The following is a 22,664-nucleotide window of genomic DNA, read 5'->3' as shown; positions in this document are numbered from 1 at the left end:
GTTTTATAATGTTGCCCAGAGATGGTATAGTCCGCTTTCTGAATATATGTGCAGAGTAATGGGGAATGTGTGGTGTGAGGGTGTGCTTGTCATCTCGGAGGGTGTGCATGCAATGTGTGTGACGTTGTTTTTGAGGGATAGCGGCATGCAGTTTAAATATATATATATATATATATATATATATATATAATTTTTTTTATTTTTTTTTATTTGTATCTGGTTACAAAGAACCATTTACAACAATAAAACAAAGCACATTGTACAATATTTACAGAATAATATACAAATAGGATGTAGTCAATATACAGCAAAATAACATCATAAATAAAAAGAAAAAAAGAAGAAAGAGAAAAAGAAGAGGGGGGAATAGGAAGAAAGGAGGAAGAGAGGAATACGAGGTGTGGAGAGAAATTAATAAGAAAAAGAAAGAATGTTCAACCATGATGGCAATTCTATGTGACAAGAACAACCAAGCAGAAACCAGAAACCAAAAATCCAGGCTGAATCATCCTAACTTCCCTCTATCATATAGTAATAACTGTTCTCAGCAAAGGCACCCACAATGGTTTCAAACTAGGATGTTGCATCTTTCCAAAACCTGTATCAGAGCTATTGTTAGCCCCGGGCCCATACCCAGAGATCAATCTGTCCCAGAACATTTCAGATAGAATCCCGTCTTTGCTTTCCACAAATCTTTTGAGTAGGGCCACTCTTACAGGCCAAGTTCCCTCGCAATCCATCATCAGGTGTCTTAATGATCGATTTGCCTGGTTTTTACATGCTACACAACAAGATAGACGCCTCCCCTTGCCCCCTTTTCACTAAGACCTCTCCAGTGTGTAACACATTCAAACGAGTTCTAAGAAATTCCTTCCTGATCTTACCGATCTGGGAATTTCACGAGATATCTCGGCAGGGATGCTAGTTTCTTTTCTACTTTCAAGAAAGAGTTTGTGGGGGCTAGGGCCCGCATGTTTTCAATTTTTGTGATCAAGTCCATCTTCTCTAATTACTTTTTTGCCTTTAATGAGTTACATATCAGTGTCTCAACATTTGTGTCGGCTTTAACAAGGGGCCCCTTAAATATTGCCTCCAGATTAGTCAACATTTCGGGATTTGAATGACCCAACTCTGCCCTGATGTCTGCATACAGCATATTCTCGTGTGTTGTTAGCATAAGGCGGAAGAGGGAGACTAGTCTCCATTCTGCCAATGCTCTCGGGGATCGTAAGCCTAACTCGAATCTTAGGCTAGGCATATAGAGACTCATAGGGATCCCAGGGAATCTCTTCCAGACTAGACCTTCTAGTCTTTGTCAATTAGTACTCCAGATAAGGGGTTTTGCCTCAAGCCCATACAGAATCACTGGAACCACTTTTGCCATGTAGAATTTAATCAGGGGGAGCAAGGAGAATTGGCAGTATTTGAACAACACCTTCTTCATTTGTGGAGCCAGCTGCAGGATGTTCCCCTGTACATCGGCCTCCACCTTACATAATGACGGTGAGGCATAGGTCAAATACACCACATCCTCCACTCTTGGGATGACCTGTCCTTCCAAAACTCACTGGGAATAAGCCACTCTTTTATGTTGGTGTCAAGGACCACTACCTTAGATTTTTATGGATTGATAGAAAGGTCATTTTCCTTGGCATATTAACCCAGTTTATTAAGGAGACGCTGCAACCCTACAGCTGTGTTGTTCAGAAAGACAATATCGTCGGCATAGGCCAGCCACTGTATCTTAGATCCATTGATTACTGCATTGGCCAAAGCCAACGATTCTAAGAAAGTCCCCATATCTGCCTGACACAAATTGAAGAAGAGTGGTGCACCCAGGCATCCCTGTCTAACACCCCTCTCCCCCCTGATAGGGTCTGACAGATTTCCTTCCTCATCAAGCCTCACTCTTATAGTAGTGTTTCTGTGGAGCTCAACTAGCATTGAAAGGATGCCCCAGTTTCTGAGCTTGTTCCAAGGGCATTCTCTAATAACCTGGTCGAAGGACTTTGAAAAATCCACCCAAGCCCCGAAAAGCTGAAGGACCCCTTTCCTCTAGTGTTCTCACTCATAATATTGAGGGTCACCCCATTCACTGCAGTAGAGAGGTTTTTTTCTGAAACCAGTTTGCATCTTTGAAAGTATTTGCACGTTTTCCACCCACCTTTCCAATTCGCTCAGCAAGATCTTCATGAATAGTTTACTTTCAATGTCCAGGAGGGCGTTTGGGCGATAGTTTGCCAGACGTAGGTGATCACCCCCCCCCCCTTGAACAGAGGGATGACGGTTGCAGTTTTTCACAAGAGGGGGAATGTTTTCCTCTGCAGGATCTCTTTAAAAAGCCAGTAAAACATTTTATCCCAAAGAATCACATTATTCTTTAGGACTTGGTATGTTAAGCTATTTGTGCCTGCTGCTTTCTAGGTAGAGGACCTAGAGATGAAATCTACCAGATCCCGTTCCTCGAATGGCAGGTACCATTTTACATCCTGACCTACACTACACACTGTTTTCGTAGGGTTTTCAAAGTGGTTGGTTAGATAATCTATCCATCCTAACTCCGGCACCAAATTACATTGGCTGCTGTTAGGATTTTTCTCCAACCCGTGGAACCGGCCAAACATTTCTAGAGTCGTTATTTCTGATGATATTTAACATCAATTCCCCATCTTGCTGAACGCGCATCATCTTTCTACCCATTGACCAATGTTTATACTCCAGAGTTAATAGCCTGGACTCTCTCTTAAGTACTTTTGGACACAGATGTTACCGCCTCAGTTTTCTCAACTTCTGCCTTAGTAATTTTTTGTGCACCCAAGACTCCTCATCAAACATATGGTGATGTGACTTTTGCTTCCACCCCACCCCCCACACTTGCTGGAGAGATTGACCATACAAACTTTACACATTTCTCTGGCTGACAGTTTTCTTGCTGGATGTTTGCTGGAACGTTTGAGAGGTTCTTATTGAGTGTTCTTCCCTCCAATCTGTACTTTTCAGCACATACTCATCCCTTTTTACACATTAGGGCCTGGGACTGTTTTTCCGTTTTTCTTGTGTTCATGATAAAGAGCACCAGATCAAGTCTGAAGTGATCAGTACCTCCTTCTGGCTTAATGGTCAATGACCCACTTTGAGGGAATAGTGCTGAGGATATGAAGATGTAATCTAAAGCTGCGGACGATTTCCCTCAGTGCCATGTTGGTGCTGGTGGGGTATCTCCCATTACTGACCCATTTATCATCTCCAAACCCCAGGCATCCAAAAAGTCCAACCAATTTCTACCCTTACTAGAAATTCTCTGTGGTCTCAGCGTATCCTTCTCTTGCGTTAAAGAGACACACTGTGAAATCAGATCTCCTGCAATAATTTTGTACATTTCCCCATATAAAAGTTTAATATTTTCCAACAGTTCTGAAAGGATTCCTAAAAAGACCTGGAGTTGGGCCCAAGCGGGGTTCCAGTAGACATTAACTATAATCATCTCGGAAACTGACGTTATAGATCTTAATTTTGTTTTACAGGCTTGAATGCCTGTGTTATTATTACAGATTAGAGTTGTCTCTCCAATTGAGGAGTTTTTGAATGCCATCATTAATCCCCCTGCCGGCCTACCTTTTGCCTTTTGGAGGGCTGCAGGGGAGAACACTGTTTAACCTGCAATCGCTATTTCATTTACAAGCCAGGTTTCCTGGAGGATTATTACGTCAGTGTTACCAAACAATACCTCTCTCATTTTTTGTAGTGAAGTATTTGGGTCCTGTGTGTTCCTACTAATCAGGCGGAAGACGTTTTACAGTTTATATTGTTACAGTAAATAAATCGTTTTTACGTTTAATCCATATTACAAAATGTAAAGTGCCTGCAGGTTCATGCCAATTGCGACCTCTTGGGCCAAAACATCCTTGCGTCAAGAGGTACAAAATGCAAAGTGCCTGCAGGTTGAAGCCCCAACTGGCTGCGTCTAACTGGGCGTGCCAAAACAGAACCTGCGGCAAAACAGTCATGCTATAACAGCATGCACCTAACTGGGCCATGCCGAAATTTCCTGTCCCGTGCTCCAAGCCCCTTGTTTTATGGCCAGTCTCCTGGTGACTGTTGTGATACATCGCATGACCCCAACTAATCACATTTAAGCAGCATGGAAATGGGAAAGAAAATGACTGGCTACAAGAATAACATATGCCCAGGTACTTTCTGTACCCATAGCGAAAATCTAAATCGGGCACCCATGAATATACGCACAGTACTGCTTGCTTCAAAGTGTGGAAGAGGCCAGCCCGCTCTGGCCATGTTGCTCTAAGTGGTCTTGTAGCTTTGCCTTATTTATTAGGCACCATGGCCTGATGGGGCTTGTTTTTTTAATCAGTTTGAAGCTAAGCTGGTTCAGTCCTGGTACTGCATGAATGGGAGAGCTGGAACACCGGAGATTTTTCACCCCTGATGTTACTGTAGCTGTAAACATACCTATTTGTTTTATTATGTATAAAAATTGCAAGCTTTGAGAACTCCCAATGTTTTTAGTTAATGCCCTGTACGATTAAATTATTTGCCGAGGATCACACACTTTGGTTAAGCAGCGTGCTACAAGTCCCTTGTTTTATGGCCGGCCTCTTGCTGACTGTTGTGATAGATCCCACAACCTCAACTACCTCCATTTAAGCAGTACAGAAAAGGGCAAAAAATGATCATCTGCAAGAATAATATATTCCTAGGTACTTTTGCCCCCACCCCCCCCCCCATAGCGAAAATCAAAAGCTGGTACCCATGATTATACGCACAGTAAGTGGCCACATTTAAAGTGAAATATACAAATGTAGTTCAATTGACCTTCTACTTAGAAGAAAGTGTGCGAGACAAAATAACATTGGACGTTTAAAAAAAGTATGGCCAAGTCCACAGCCTAAATTGTTATTAAGGTAATCAAAGTTTTCATGAGCTAGCGTATAAATAATGTTATGTCTAATTCCATAATTGATGTAATCAGTTATATACAATGCAATAAGTGCTGTCACCATTGATGGCATCAGTGACGTGATTTGTAATGTCATCAGTGTTCCCATGCAACATATAATTAGTGATGTCATCAGTGAATTGATCTGTGATGTCATCATTGTGGTCATAGTCTGCACAATAGGGGCGTGAAGTTAAGGTGGCTTTAGCTACATTTCCAGGGTTTTCTTGCATTAAGTTCTCACCTTAACGTCTCTGCGACTAAAGTTTGTTCCTTATATATATATTCAGTAAAAAAACTTTGTTAAAAGGACGTTATGGTTAAGTTGCGCTACTAAAAACCTATGAAATTCAGTGAAAAAACGTTGTTAAAGGGACGTTATGGTTCAAAGTAAAACCGAAAAACCCCTGAAATTCGGCAGTTATGGTAAGATAAGCAACCATAACTCGCGCCGCCACCGTGCACTGCTAAGACTAACACCCAGGACATCAAAGATGACATCACAAATGTCGTTGATGACATCACTGATGACATCACATGTGCATTTACTTTTCATGAAAACTCTGTAGAAGGGATTCTTATTGTAATATTGACAAAAAAGTGTCAAGGATCATTGGAATAAATATCATGAGCTAATTAGTGCATTAATTAATGTGTTGATATACATAGCATTCTATTATGAAGTTCTATCCAGTATACTAAGCTATTCATGCAGAAACATAAGCAATGTGTGCAGCATAAATGATGAAGGTGCAATATTCATAATCTTGCCATGTTGAATACTGAAATGATAACTGCTTTTTTATTAGAGTTTTGCATAATGTGAAACATGTAATAGATAGCTAATAAACCCCAATTACTACATTATTGCATTACTGCACACCAAACACAAACAGACAATAACACATACAAATAGAGCATATACAGGGAAAGTGAAGTAAACAAAAAAACAGCAGTATTGCCCGACAATATTCATAACGTAACTGATTATCTTCATGTACAGAAATGATTGCTCTGCTTCAAAGCTACTACTTCCCTATGTATAACTATCACATATTGTGACTAGACCCTAATGAAAGTAGTGTACGTGCAATGTGTACAGATATGAGCATATTCAGGGAAAGTACAGTAATAAAAAAACAACAGAACTATAACACAGTGTTGATAACCATACTAATCATCTTCATACATAGAAAGCATTGTTGTCTTCCAAGTCTGTGTTTTCTCCCTTGTATATGGTTCATATGCTTTGAGGGGACCCTAAGTGAATTACTGTAAGAACATATTTGTAGTATAATTCTACAAACATAGTACTTTGTCCCTTTAACACGTTTTTTTTACTGAATTTCATAGTTTTTTAGTAGCACAACTTAACAATAATAACTTTGACTTTATGTACATATAATATGGAACATACTGAACCCTTTCTACTGAATTTGACGGTCCGCAGACATGTTTGGACAACAGTACCACCACCTAAAAACTCTGGGGAGGTATGTGTAATAGTTATATCATAACATAGGAACATTTAACAAATTCACAAAGCAGCACACATACAAAGTATATGTAGTAATACTTAAAAAATGTTACCCATATATGTAACACACTAACCATTCATGTAAATACAATATTTTTTAAAATGGAATATACCAAAAGAAGATAAAGTGGCTTCCACCATAATTACCTCACAGACACTCCACAACCAACAGCAAGACCAGACGTATACACTACTGATTACATATCTCACCAGACATAGTAAGTGCACTTCTTTTTACTCATATATTTATAAACTTTCTATATTAGAAAAAAAAAACATATTACTTTTTTGTTTTCTCACAGAAATGTGTAGTACTCTCGATTGGCTAGAGAAGCATTTCCCACGAGAGGAAATGTTAGAAAATAGTCCACCTAATGGTACACACTTTACTATATAAACCAATTAATATATATTATTCTGTATACATTTAACATATACATTTTTTTTATTACAGACCATACAACAATTCCAAGCATCTCACAACAACAATCAGAGGATATCACTCTACAACAGATTAATCAAAAAATGGACGACCTTATACACAATTTTATGGATTTGAAAAACTTTGTGGAAAATTATGTGAAACCCCCAACAGCACACCACTGTCCAACCTGCACTTGTCCCCCCTCACTCTATCCCATGCAGTTAACCCCAAACCCTGTCTATGGACCAAAGCATTTCGATGAGATTTCCTTCTCTTCTTCACCTGATCCCAGTTATCTAGAAATCCCTAATTCTCCTGTTTTTGTTTCCGTTTCTGCCCCACCTTCCCAGTCATAATTGTATATATATATGAAATAAAGTTACTTTTCTTATATTGTGTTGTAATTACTTCCAGTTCCTTGTGATAAAACCAATTTAGGTGTTCAGGGACACCGCGGTTGTTCGGAAATGTTCGTAAAGAAACGAAAATGTGACTGTCCTGAGGACACTACATCTGTCCGTAATGTTCTCATGCGAGTTGAAAATGTTCTAAGAACACTCGTAGTGTCCTGAAATGTTCGTAAATAAACGAAAATGGAGGTGTACTTAAGAACACTATGCCTATTCGTAGTGTTCGATAGCAAACAGAAACTGTTCTAAGACCACTCGTGGTGTCCAGAATTGTTCACAAATAAACGAATATGGAGGTGTGCTTGAAACGCTATGTCTTTCCGTATTGTTAGCAAATAAATTAAACTGTGCTAAGAACAAACGGCTGTCCGTAACTGTTTGTTTTACATGTGACGCACTTTTAATTAGATCAGGACCCGAACACTGTCTGCAGAACATCAACACGCATGCGCAAAACAATGTCCGTACGTTGGGTGTCCTGCGGATGACCGCTACCTTAGCGAACATGCTCACAAAACAATCATGTGACCGCGCCCACGCTCATCTCGTGCTCTAAATGCGGACACTGTTCGTGTCCCCGACCAGTTTAAAAGTACATTTCCAAGTAATCCACAATATTTCTCATTAAAAAATCACCATACCACAAATCCCACATACTAATCCTAACTTTCCACATAGTTTTTGTGACTTTTTGAACCTTTTTTGATGTTCGATCTGTCTTGCGGACGGCGCGCATGTCCGCGACCCGCGCACAAGCACCCCGATATAAGACCACGCCTTAGAGCGCATTCTCATTGTGTTTCTGACTATTCCACAGAGCACACTGCATTTTGCTACATACTTTGCACATTTTGAGATTTCCATCTCCAAGCCTATGACACCCATGGCTCGACTATTACCACATGGTGCTACATCTGCCTCAACACCACCCCCAGCCCCTCCACCACCACCATTTCCCCAAGGGCCTGAAGAGGGGAACAGGAGTGAGGATACAGAGGAGGAAGAAGAGGATGACGAGAATGAGGTAGAGGAAATCCCTACTACCCGCCCTCGGCGTGAATCTTGGGTGTGGCGGTTGTTTACCGTTCATGGAAACGGTCCTAAGTCTCATGCGAACCGTGTCACCTTTAATGAGTGCAAAATGGTACTGAGTCATGGGAAGCATGGTTCGTATAGCTTTGGGACCACTACCATGAAGCGACACCTGCACTCATTCCACACTGGGGCCATTCGCAAGGTTGTACCTTGCGAGAAGCGTAGTAGGTTGATTGCCTCTACTTCATCCTCTGTTCCTGATCCTGTCACCACAAGGAACACCTCTGTGGGACAGCGTCTTCCTCAAGCTGCCTCACAGGCCATACAGAATTCTGATGACCCTTACCTTTCGAGGGTCACAGTTGTATGTGTGTACTGTGACACAGTGCTCTGCAGGGGGGAACGACTTCGGAGTGCTTTTGAGACGATCGTCTCAGAGCACCAGAAGACCTGCTCACTACCCAAATAAAACCCACTCTACATCTTCCTCTCTCAGCTCGCCCTTTCTTATCCCTGTGGTTGGTGTCCCCCTTCCTTTACCCTCCTTTCCCTCCTCTCCTAGTGTGTCGTGTATAAAAAAGAACAAAAAAATACAAAATAACAAAAATCAAAACAAAAAATAAGGCTCTTTTCAGAGCCGCCTTTCACAGTTAAAAAATAGAATTGAAGATACATAAAGCATATTTCCATTTCGTGAAAGTCAGCGGACGGTCGGCGAACAGAAAAACAATTGCATTGCTACCCCATTGAAACCAATGCATTTTTCTCTAACAGGAAGTGGTGGCTCTGATAAGAGCCTTTGGGCGGTGTTAGATTGTAAAACATTTTAACTATGTAAGACGTACTTCAAAACGAATGCTGTATTTCTAAAAAAGGTCGCAATGCATTTTGTACATTTCTCAGAAAAATCTGATTGCCAGCATAAGTAAGATGGACTCCATCTTTGTGAAAAATGTATGTACTACGAAACAAAATATTTTCATTGTTAAAAGAGGACATGCCAAAATCTCTTAGGAAGGCACAAACAGCCTTATTAACATTACGCCTTGCTTTCTCCATTTGTGGACCACATGAGAAAGAACGAAGCCACACTTGTCTCTGCACAATCCGTGAAAAAATTATTTTAGAGTTTGGAAACATGTCCATTATCATCTGAAGTCCTTCTTTCATTGCAAATTGCAAAGAAATTCCAGACACATGTCCTAAACTGTTCCCTCCACAATGAATTACAATTATGTCTGGATGTTCCTCTATCTTCAAAGTTGCACAGAGAGGTAGCAAGTCCAACCACTTCATTCCACGCACTCCATGCCAGTGCACTTCCACATGTGGGAATCCAAGATCTATAGATACTCCACAGCTTTCTGCATGCACCTTCAACCAATGAATCCACGAGTCTCCCAAAATCCATACAATCTGTGTTTTGAAACACTGAGCCACAGCTATCTGTTCTTCTCTCTGCAAAAACAATATCTGAGAAAACCTCTCCTAGCACAACACACTCACTAAACTTTGCTGACCAATCCCTTGCTTCATCCAATCTCATTTCCATACCTCCCCTCCCCAAATTCCCCGGATGTAATACGCGGTGTCCTAGAACTACCGCCATGTCCGCGAACGTCTCGTAACATGTACAGCCCTTCTACCATTCCGATTTCACTCTCTGTGCCATTCCCTCATTGGATGTAGCTAAGCAATCACATGACCATCCACCAATCAAATCCAATAACTCTACTTGTAACTGCATCATCATAGAGCAGCACTACAAATGTACGGTGTATCTCTCGAAGTACAAGTCTCATACCATTGACAACCACAATCTACGAGAAATACTATACAAATCTCCAATATTTCTACTTGCAGCTTGGTCCATATCCATATACATGAACAGAAAGTACAGGTATGTATATTTTCTACACAGTACATGAACACATTTTCTAACCGACTTTTACCTTCTATAATCTGAAAAATGAATGGACGATCATTGTTTCATTGTCCTAAAATGACCTGTCACTTACAAACCTTTATATGGTATAATTTCTTCATACACACACACACACATGCAAATACTATTAAACTAACATTTTTGAAATAAAATATATACACGACATATAATCACACAAAATAACATACACACTCTATGATCAAATCTCAAACAATAATATTTGTACAAACACATAATTGGTTTTAATTTTTTCGTTTATATAAGTACTTATATACATTTATATAGGACAAGCAGACTATGACATTCACTCACTGTTACGTGCAAAAGCAGGCTATGACACATAGCTCTCAACTCACACGCTTTTGGCGGGTGTTACCCTCCTTGTAAAGGACTGACTCACCCGCCAAGCCTCCTGCACGCCCATTCATTCCAATGGGTGTCTCACCCGCCAAAAACAAAATCAGGTGATTTCACCCGCCTTTGCGACACACATGGTTGAGAGCTATGATGACAATGACTCACTATTACGTGGAAAAGCTTAGTTACAAGAATAGTGGTATACGTTGGTAGATTATGAATTCCACAAACCATAGTAAAGATATTTTCTTTCCTACTCTTAGTCATAATATAGTTTTAATGGTTTTCAAGAAGGCGCTGAGCATTTCAATTTAAAAGAATCTATGTCTAAAATGAAAACAGTGCTATATAGCAACCAAATTACTAATTTCTTTCTTTTACAACTGCAGCGAAGCCCATTCTCCTGAATAGAAGCAGCCGATTTTGATTTACAAAGAACAACTAAGAAGCAAACTACTCATTTTTGAAAAAAAAGTAAGTAGATTGTTACCATAATATTTGATTTATAACTCACACGCACTGTACGGTGCATTCGTGGTATTTCTGTGCCTAAAAATAGAGATTCTGCACCATTCTGACCAAAAATCCCCCGTCTTAAACAGTGATCTCCTGTCAGAATGGCCCTCAAATTCCTATTTTTTGGCACACAAATTACCCAACTCAGCCGCTAGAATGTGGATGTTGTAGAACAAACAACTGTTTTAATTGTATAGCTTTACCTATATTATTTATTCTTCTTCACACCACCGGCTTACTTTTTTCTGTCATCTGAACCCCAGTTTAGTAACACATTAATTGAAGAATACCCATCCCTGATAGTGCAACTTCCCAATTCACAATCACACACCATTACATACATCTTTATCATCTTACTCAAACAATCATGCACACAACACACATGCATTGCAGAAAACCCCAACCCATACCTTCTGTATTTTTTTCAACAGACGCTACAGAATGCCCACCAAAAAGCAACTCCGTAGAAAGGGACGCAGAAGTAGAGCAAATGAAAAGAAAAGTCTCCAACATAAACACCCATCTATAGCAGAATTTGTAAAAAACGTTGAAACACAACAGCTAATACAGTCATGTTGTGAAACAGAAGAAGTTTCTACTGCAAAAACTTTGCCTCCTCTATCAGAAAGTAAAACGACGCAAAAAACTATTAAAAGAAAATCAACTATTACTACAAATAAAAAAACCTTCTATAAATCTTGATATAGTACAAAGTAAGCATACCAAGAAAAGTATATTAGCCAAAACGTTCCGTCACAAAGTCCTTCAAAATCTGATAAAAACAGGAGAGAAACCAGGTTCAACACTTCAAACCTATCGTAGGAAAGTAATATTAGAAGCGTTGATAGACAGTGCAATTCTTCTCAAAAGAAACGTATTTATTGTTGTGTTAAACAGAATTAAACCACTAACAAAACTAACAACAAAACTTCAAAAAAGACTTCTCAATAAACGAAATGTGAACAGAAATAACTTCTTAAATATCTGTGGAGGTGAATGGAGTCACACTACAAGCACAGAACCATACTTTAATGAAGAAGCGTACAAACAAAAGCAAACAAATACAATTGCCATACATAGCAGTGGTCGAGGTTATGAAAAAGTTAATAATACCATAATGGAACAAGAAGTACTCCTTACAAAAATATGCCCTGCAAACTTAGATTTACCCCTCCATTCAACTGAATCAGAACATCTAATTTACACATGGCCATGCACGTCAATGTGTAACATTCACACAAAAAATTTCAAATCTTTACGCCTATACCTCAATCAATATGTGAAAGCAAACACAAAATCAGTACGCAAGCACACAGGACTGCAAGGACATTCGTTGGCCTGCATATCAGGAGCTACTTGCAAAACAACCTTCCATGATATCAAAAGGATATCAACACATCATGCAAGTATAAGAAATCTAGTTTATAAACTGTATTATGCAAAAAGTCCTGCTTTAGCACTAGCCAATTTAAATAACATTCTTCTACATGGTACACCAAAAGACCTACTAGAAGAAATCGAGTATATACAGAAAAAATATTTTGGAAATTAAACCCACTTACAAGATGAAATAGCTGTCAACCAACTTCGTAACAAATCTGCACATGGCAACCTTTCACTACACACATACAAAAAAGAAATACTAAAATTTCAAAGCACTTCAGCTGAAGTACCAAACCATGTGTGTGTATGTTGCCGCAGAACGTGTTATAAAAGTAACACAAACACTATAGACCTTTCATACAAAATAGAAGACAATGAAGATTCTAAATGGTTTGAATTAGCTCTCTACCTTATAGCAGAAAACAAATACGAAATAACTGACCCCATAATACTTTGCAGTTACTGCACTACCAAACTTGACAACAACCAAACTCCTTCACGTGCGATCTCAAATAACTTGCAATTACATCCACTACCAAAACTCCTTCAACAACTTCATTTATATGAGAGCATCATAATTCAAACAGTTCATCCATTTCAAGCAATAATACGCCTTCAACCAAAAACTGCAAAATTACCTCCCTCTGAATTAGTGAAAGGTATTCGTGGAAAAGTAATATATTTACCATTAGATCTAAAAGAAAATGTGCACACTCTAGAAGTGCAACGTCCAATGCAATAATCTTTAATTATCTTGGTAAATGGAGTACCTACAAAAGACAAAAAAATGTGGCAACAACTGGTAGATTTACATAAAGTTAGCGAAGCCCTGCAATATCTCAAAGAGAATAATTATTATTACAAAGAAATTAATATCAAAGAAAACTTGAAAGATACAACTGAAATAATTCAAGAGACACAAGAAACTGGTCAATTTGAGCTCTTAGATCCTGCTACAATAGCAAACACTTTAGACCATTATACAATTCACCCATTGCACTCTAATGACACCATAGAAGATGCACTGGAAACGTACCAAATGCGTCAAACAAAAGGATCACCAATCAGCATATGGGAAAAAAGTATGGAAGCACGTGCTTTTCCTTTACTCTTTCCTACTGGCAAAGGAGGAAGATACGATGATAGACCTGTTCAAATATCAGCATCAGAATATCGCTCATTACGAATGTATTCTGAAGATCCCAGATTTCGACAAAATGTGGAATACATATTCCACCTACTCTTTGAAAGTGAACTAGCAACTTTATGTTACGGAGTTGCACACATATTAAAATCAGGATCACACTTTCAAAATATGACAGCCACACAATTATTACAAAAAGTTCAACAAAAAGATGAGGTTTTACAGGCAAATCTTACAAATCTATTAGCAAATATGCGAGGTACTAAAGAGTACTGGTTTCAACGCCATGGAGATGTACGTTGTATGATCAGAAACCTTGGCCCACCCACTTGGTTTGTTACATTAAGTTGCGCAGAATGTGCATGGGAAGATTTACATGCTTTCCTACGCATATCAAACAAAAACCAAACAAACATAGATATACTAACACCTGGAGAACTTTGTTCTCAGGATCCTGTTAATGTTTCTAGATATTTTCACCATCGCTTCATTGCTATGCTACATTTTATTTATAATAAAACTGTTCCTCCCCTTGGAGAAGTGCAACACTTCTTTTGGAGAAAAGAATACCAAGCCAGAGGAGCGCCACATGTCCACATGCTTTTATGGATTAAAGATGCTCCTAACTTTGGTCAAGACAGTGGTGCCACTGTTTTACAGTTTATTGAACTATGTCACTTGTGAAATTCCGTCAGAATCCACAAATAGTGATCTTCATGCAAAAATCTTACAATTCCAAAGACACAAATGTGGCAAATATTGTCGTCGCAAATACAAAAACAAAGGGAAATACTACACCAAATGCCGATTTGGTTTCCCTAGACCCGTTACAAATACAGGTCAAGTGAACAACCTCATGTCTTCAGTTAGACATAGTGTTAAAGGTAAGTCACCTAAAAATACATATTGCATAAAAAGAAAAGAAGAAGAAAAATATATCAATGATTACAATGCAATCATTGCCCACTTGTGGAATGCAAACATAGATGTGCAGTACATTGCAGACAATTCTACTGCAGTTGCACGATATGTCACAGCATACTTAACCAAATCAGAAAAGACAGAGCTCCAAGACCTCTGGAATGACCTGTCATCAGATAAAACAGTGTCTCCGAAATTATACAGCTTGGGCATAAAAATGCTGTCCCATAGAGAATGTGGATCCTATGAAGCAGCTGATCGATTAACTGGTACTGCATTGTATGGTAAATATGCAAATATAGTATGGCTAAGTCTTGGTCCAGCTAAATCTAGAAAAAGAGTTCTAAAATCATACGAAGATATAGAAACAATAGCCAAACATGATCCCAACAGCCAAGACATTTTAAAAAACAATTTATTGGACACATACTACCCAAACAGGAGTACCACTTTGTAAACCATGTGTCTATACCACATAGCCCAAAACTACACATACAAAAATAATATAAAACCTGATGAGCAAAACCGTAAATACAAAGTGACAAACTGTGATGGCAGCTTAGTAAAACTCACCAAACCAAATTTAATTAATCATATCAAATTGTCATTAAAGCCTCCTCAACATAAAGAAATATATTACATGTCCCTGCTACAACTCTTCAAACCATGGAGAAAAGAAGAAGAAATACTAGATACCTATGACTCATATGAAGACGCTTTCAAAGCCAATGAAAGCAGTATAACTGATGTAAATTTTGCACAGTACAAAACAATGTTGCACAATGAACAGCAACACGAAGAGGAACTCCAGGCCCAACTAGATATGGACACTCCTGACAGTAGTCAACCTTCTGTCACAGGAAGCCAAGAACCACTGGGAGAACCACTAATAACGAATGAGGCAGAATTAGCTATGATAGAAGTAGAAAACACCATGTGTCACTATGAAGATAAAGAAGACTTAACTACACTACAATCAAAACTAAACAAAGAGCAACGTAGCATTTTTCAAGAAATAACAAAAGAAATTGCACATGGTGTGCAACATGAAAACAAAGAATGCACCTGCCAAAATTACAAACCTATACTATTGTATGTCAGTGGTGAAGCTGGTTCTGGCAAAGCATTCCTAATCAAAATCATAGGTAAGTTCCTTCAACAATTGACAAACAACAAACTGTCAGCTGTTGTCACTGCCCCCACAGGTTTAGCTGCCTAGAACATAGGTGGTGTCACTTTACACCGATTACTACTCCTGCCAATAGAACACCAAAACAAGTTAGATTATTACAAACTTTCTACAGAAGCTGCAATTGAAGTACGCAGAGTATTGAAACAAATGAAAATTCTACTAATAGATGAAGTGAGCATGGTGTCCAACCTAATGTTGGCTTTGATTCACCTCAGATTACAAGAAGTACTCAAAACAAACTATGAACAGCTATTTGCAGGAAAACACATCATTGTTTTCGGAGATCTTCTTCAATTGACACCTGTAAAAGGTGAGCCTATTTTTAAAACATTAGGACACAAACTCTGCCGTAAAACTGTTGGCAGCATTGGAAATGTCAACCTTTGGCAACATTTTCAATACAGAGAATTAACAGAAAACATGCGCCAATCTGCAGATCTCACTTATGCCAACATCTTAAAAAGTATCAGAGTTGGTATACTTTCTAGAGAAGCAGAAGCAATATTGAAAACCCGGCACATTCATGCACTTTATGGTGATAATGCATGTGCTACAGATGTTATGGAACAATTAGCCCACAAAAATGTCAATTGTATGGCCTTAATGCCAACTCTTGCAAGCTGTTTCAAATTCAATGAAATAATATTAAGCAAAGAAATGCAACCAATTATGGAAATTAGCACCACAGACAAACTAGATGTACATGGAATGACACTACCCATGTGTGACCAAGCCACAGCAAGAATAAATAGTTTAGAAAAATCAATCTCAAACACAGCAGGCTTGGAAAAGATATTAAGATTATCCTTAAATTGCAGAGTAATGCTTAAACGTAACCTTGACGTGGACCAAGGACTAGTTAATGGAGCACTGGGTACAGTTGTTGGCTTTCAAACATACCCACGTGACAACAAAATTCAGTTTGTCAATATTCTCTTTGACATACTTTCAGAAGTAAAATGAATAAGACGCTCAACAGCTCGATTTCTTCTCTTCAAAGACATGTATGTACGCAGAGAACAATTTTCTCTAACTCTTGCATACGCAGTCACCATTCATAAATCACAAGGTCTTACTATAGACAAAGCAATGATAGACATTGGTAACACAGTCTTTAAAGAAGGCATGAGCTACGTAGCACTGTCACGCCTACGTACAATTGACGGTCTATTTCTAATAAACTTTGATGCAAGTAAAGTAAACGCTGATATTCCTTGCATTTTAGAATACAATAGACTTTGTTCACTATACACCCCCCATCTACAAACATATCCTGTTCCACAAAAAGGAAAATGTTCTAAAACAAAACTAAATCAAACAGAAATGCAACAGGATGTCACTGCAAATCCTGCAAAGAGACTAAAAGAAACTAAAACTTCATCAAGTACCACAAGCAAAAAAGAATCAATTAGGGAAAGTAAACCAGGTACTTCTTTAAAGAAGGAAGACAAACTCCAAAAAAAGCAGTTAGATACAGAACTACCTGGACCATTTAAATTCTCAAATATAGTTGGTGTAAGTTGCTACGCAAATGTAGCAATGAATATTCTATTTCAATTACCACCAATTGTTGACAACATTTACTTACACAGTACAGACCCATTGTGTTCGCAAATGTTAGTACTTCACAGAAATGCAGCAAACAATCCTGACAACACGTATAGTGTTTTTGGAATAAGACGACAATTGGACTACTGTGCTGGAATGGTGAAATTCACTATAAACTCACAGGAAGATCCACAAGAATTTCTAATGTACTTACTATTAGTACTGGGAAAAAAAACATACCTATGAATGAAATCTTCCAGATTTCATACATGTGGAAACATACATGCACTCTCTGCAACAATGTGACACAAGAACAAATCCCCAATGAGCGCTTTGTCTATATATCAATACCTAATTGTGAATCCGTTCCATTTCAGCAACTTGTACAAAATGCAAACCACGGTAGATTATGTTCTACCGGCAATTCGGATAATCGCTCCACGTTACTAATACAAACACATAGTAAATACGTAATACTAATGCTTCTACGAAAAACAACTGCAAGCTGACTGGATTCACACATGGTCAAATTTCACTTGGTAGGAAAACCTTCACAACAATAGGTATAATCTACCACGCAGGAGCCACAACCAACTCAGGGCACTACACTGCATATATAAAAAAAAATGTGGATGGTTTGAATATAATGATAGTACCGTTACTCTAAAGCAGAGATTACCAGCTAATCTTACAAACGCGTATTTAATGTTCTTAAAAGCAACATTTCATAACTGAACTGTACTTAAACCTTAAGTACACTTGTAGTACAAAAATATAAACTGTCACAATATTTCAAAACCTATCTAACTGCCCAAAGATTCTACAACAACTAATCAGATAAATCAATACCACTCAAATAGAGCAAAAAATAGACAGTTAGAATTGGTATCTAACTGTCCCAAAATTTACAAATATGCAAACAGATAAATCAATACCACGAAATTATATCAAAACATAAATAGTTAGAATACGCCTACTGGTATCTAACTGGGCCAAAATTTTACAATATCCAAACAAATACCAAATATCTTACTGTTCACAAAAACTGGAACAATCCAATGCATAAAGCATTAGGCAGAAAGAACAAGTAAACGCGGAAAACAAACAAATAAATAAACTGTAGCATTACAGAAAAAGGGTTTTTTTTTAATCCAACATGAATTTTTTTTCTCCCACAGACCCAATGATTTTAGCAACAAACACAGAAACTTTGCATATTGCACAGTACTCTGGTTTGTAATCTACTAAATATGAGGGTCAATAAAAAGAAGAAAATGTTGATTGTACAATGTAATAAGTCATTATAAAATACTAATACTAACATGCTATTTTCTTTTATTACAGAAATGAACAAGAAAAACATGGACTCCTGTTACTAAACTAAATTGTACGTATAACAAGATAAATACAACCATTGCAGCATATCACACCCATACAAGCTTAAAACATTGTTCCTTATAAATTAGTTTTTGACCCAAAGTTAAAAGCCACTATGGGTGTGATATGCTGCGGTGGTTGTGGCCAGGGCATACACTCTTGGGTGCATGGACAAATGGCCATGCACCCAACATTCTATACCCTGGCCACAACCACCGCAGCATATCACACCCATAGATGCAAACATTGCAACCATTGTTATGTCCGCGGACAGGGGGAAGGTCCTAGGACACATTCAACTTGCCAGAGGACAATACAAACAGCGTCCTCAGGACACCCCCATTTTCTTTATGTACGAACATTTCTGGACAGCGCGATTGTTCTTAAAACATTTTCACCTTGCAAACGAACAATACAGACAACGTCACCAGGACACCCACTGCAAACATTCCAAGACCCCACGAGTGTTCTTAGAACACTTTCAAGTTGACACCGATCCATTCTGTTTATTTACGAACATTCCAAAACAGCCGTGTTGTCCGCAGACAAATCGAACACAACAAAAGCGTCTAGCACATAAATAAAATACAACTTTGAACCTATCTCATACTCCCCCATCCTCCCCAAAGACTTCTACACACCAACACACTCTACTAAACACACATTTTGAACAAACTTTCACTGTGCTGTCCGCACCACCCTGCCCAATCAGCGAACACGTCGCATGTCCACGGACATGGCGCAAGGCGCTGGGCCAATCGGGGTGCTGTCCGCGGAGCGAACAGGGAAGTCCGTCCGCGAAGCGAACACAGATATCACTAATTTTTTTGCCTTACATTTTGGTAAGTTTTTTAAAAACTACTTGAAGGATTTACACCAAATTTGCAAAAGCACGCTTTTGGGACCAGGCCGCCGCTCCTGCCGCAAATTTGGTGTAAATCCGTCCAGCGGTTCGGGCTGTAGCCGTGTGCAAAGTTTTTTCCCATTCAGTCTATGGAGAAAAAAAAAGTTTTGGGACCCCCCCTATAACTTTTCCCCCCCTGGACGAATCCTCACCAAACTTTGCAGAATAATTCAGAGTGGGCAATATACTTTTTTTGCAAAGTTTGGTGAGGATTGGTCCAGGGGGAGCGAAGATATAAGCCGCCCAAAAAGTGCTCTTCCTATGGAAACACCAACTTAACACCAACTAAACACCAACTAAACACCAACTTAACCATAACTATATATATATATATATATATATAATTCTCTTAGGATGCTTTTGCAGTAGGGACTGAACATGTGCACAGCCATCCTTACCATTGGCTGCTAGTAATTTTTTTAATTCAAGGGCGTCCATGTTTTCCACAAGTGGGAGCGGACCAAGTGTAGCAAAGGTGCCCAAACTATTGGGTACAAAACCACAGATTGCAATCAGTTTTGTAGAGTAACACATGAAAACATCTAATAGATGAAAGTCACTAACATTGCACAGCAGCATTTTCCAACTCATTTTCATCATTCCTTTGCACAAAATACATGCCAGAATAAAAGAAAAATCATGCTGGCTGTGCCTATACATATCCATGGAGGCTGCACCAATATATGCCTGTATTACTGTATAAGAACATACTCCTGTTGGCTTTACAAGTACAGAATGACTTGTCACAGTAACAAAGTATGTCCAGGTTGGCTGCACCGATGTAGGCAAGTTTAGTGAGGCAATAACACTTATCATGTTTACTTTACAGTTGATATTTACTAATAAATGCCATGCCACAGTAAGAAAATATATCCAAACTGGCTGCACACATGTAGGTCAACCTAACCACATAATAATGCTAATCATCTTGGCTTCCCCCTTGATGCACAATATAAAATGCCTTTCCACAGTAAAGAAATATGTCCAGAGTACTGGCACATCAATATGGCCCAGTATCGCACAGGAATGCTCGCCATGATGCATTCACCATTGATGCCCAGTAAAGAATGTCATGCCACAGTAAAGAAATATGTCCAGACTGGCCCATCAGTGTGGATCAGTACTGGGGTAGCAACACTCATCATGCAGCCATCACCCTTGATGCTTTGTAACAAAAAAAACATGCCACATTAAAGGAATATGCCCAGGCTGACCTGGGCTAGTGCCATGCAGGAACACTCATCATGCTACCTTCACCCTTGGTGCCTAATCAAGAAATGTGTCCATACTGGACCCACCAAAATGGGAAGTGTGACATAGGCATACACAACATGCTGCCTTTACCCTTGATGTCCAGTAAAACATGCCATAGTAAAGACATATGTCCAGACTGGTCCCACCAACGTGGGCCAGTATGACTAAGGCACACACAACATGCTGCCTTACCCTTGATTCTGAGTAAAATATTCCATGCCACAGCATAGCAATATGTCCAGGCCATTCCACCAATGTGGGCCAGCACCACATATGAAAAATCGTCATGCTGTAGTCACCCCTGATACCCAGTAAAAAAGACCATGACACAGTAAAGACTTGTATGTTCAGACTGCCCCCACCCCCAATTTGAGCCAGTGTGACAGGGGAATGCTCCTCGTGCTGCATTCACCCTTGATGCCCACTAAAGAAATGCCATACCGCAATAAAGAAATATGTGCTGACTGAGCCATGAATGTGGATCAGTACCAAGTAGGAACACTCACCATGCTGCCATCACCCTTAGTGTCTAGTAATAAATGCCATGCCACAGTAAAGAAATATTTTCAGACTGAGTACCACATACGTAGATTCAACATGCTCCCTTTACTCTAGCACAGCAAAGAAATATGTCCACACTGGCCCACCAATGTGTACATGTACCATGCAGGAACACTCATTATGTTACCTTCACCCTTGATGCCCAGTAAAAAATACCATGCCACAGTAAAGAAATATGTTCAGACTGAGTGCCACATAGGTAGACTCAACATGCTCCCTTTACTCTCGATGTTCATTAAAAAATGCCATAGCACAGCAAAGAAATATGCCCATACTGGCCCCACCAATGTGGGCCAGTAGGATGTAGGCACATTCAACATGCTGCCTCTACTCTTGATACCCAGTAAAAGAATGCCATGGCACAGCAAAGATATATGTCCAGACTGGCCTCACTAATGTGAACTAGTACTATGTAGGCACACTCAACATGCTGCATTTACCTTTGATGCCCAGTACAAAATGCAATTCCACAGCAAAAAGGAATGTTTAGGATGCCCCATCAATGTGGGTCAGTACCACGTAGGAACACTCGTAATGCTGTCTTCACCCTTGACACCCAGTAGAAAATGCCTTGCCACAGTAAAGAAATAAGTTCAGACTGGCCTACCAATGCGGCCAGTACCACATAGGAATGCTCATCACGCAATATTCACCCTTGATGCCCAGGAAAGAATGTCATGCCAAAGTAAAGAATGATGTCCAAACTGGCCAAACAATGTGGACCAGTATCATGTGGGAACACTCACGCTGCCTTCACCCTTGATGCCCAGTAAAAAATGGAATGCCACAGTAAATAAATATACCCAGACTGGCCGACCAATGAAGGCTGTTACCCTGTAGGAACAGTCATCATTATGCCTTCATGAAATAGTTGGCAAGCCTGAGTTGCGCTTATATCAAAAACGAATGTGATGCGTTCAATTGTTAGTTCAATTTATTCCTTTATTGGCTAGAAATTATATACTTGAATCAAGAAAACCAAACATAAGATTCAGTTGTTTTCACTGATGAGGCTTTTGGGTTCCAATCAAGTTAAAGTGCCTGGACTTTTTAAATCAAAAAAGCCAAAAATGAGATTGAGTTAATTTCACTCATACGTCTTTTGGGTTCCAATCAAATCAGAGTGCCTGGACCTCGACACGTGTTTCACCACCTTAATGGCAAGTCGGTTCTTCAGGAGGTGCAGTAAAGGATATTGGTAT

The sequence above is a fragment of the Ambystoma mexicanum genome, chromosome 11 (genome assembly GCF_040938575.1).
Source record: "Ambystoma mexicanum isolate Mex_15411 chromosome 11, UKY_AmexF1_1, whole genome shotgun sequence".
Classification (NCBI taxonomy): Eukaryota; Metazoa; Chordata; class Amphibia; order Caudata; family Ambystomatidae; genus Ambystoma; species Ambystoma mexicanum.
This window is presented reverse-complemented; position numbering follows the sequence as displayed.